This window comes from Penaeus monodon, chromosome 28, assembly GCF_015228065.2.
Source record: "Penaeus monodon isolate SGIC_2016 chromosome 28, NSTDA_Pmon_1, whole genome shotgun sequence".
Lineage (NCBI taxonomy): Eukaryota > Metazoa > Arthropoda > Malacostraca > Decapoda > Penaeidae > Penaeus > Penaeus monodon.
In genome coordinates this window covers 33,858,878-33,859,090 of record NC_051413.1, presented here as the reverse complement: position 1 = coordinate 33,859,090, position 213 = coordinate 33,858,878, and the positions used below count along the sequence as shown (strand labels likewise).

The following is a 213-nucleotide window of genomic DNA, read 5'->3' as shown; positions in this document are numbered from 1 at the left end:
TTATATTATTTTTAAATAGCAATGGGTTAACAACACATCTGAAGGAAGCATATATAGCCACAGATGTGTTACAGAAATAATTACAGTGGGAGGCTTAAAGTTTTAGGACATGTTTCCACTATAAATTTTTATATTTCTATTTTCTAAAAAACTACTTGCTAAAATGGAAGTTCTTCTTATGACATACAGCAGCTTATGTGGTATAAAATTTGG

The 213-nt window shown here is 29.1% G+C and overlaps 1 protein-coding gene across 1 annotated transcript in view; it reads right to left on the bottom strand.

Moving 5' to 3' along the window:
- LOC119591184 (derlin-1-like) overlaps window positions 1–213 on the bottom strand; it is a 15,673-nt gene that overhangs the window by 12,465 nt on the left and 2,995 nt on the right. The window lies entirely within an intron of this gene.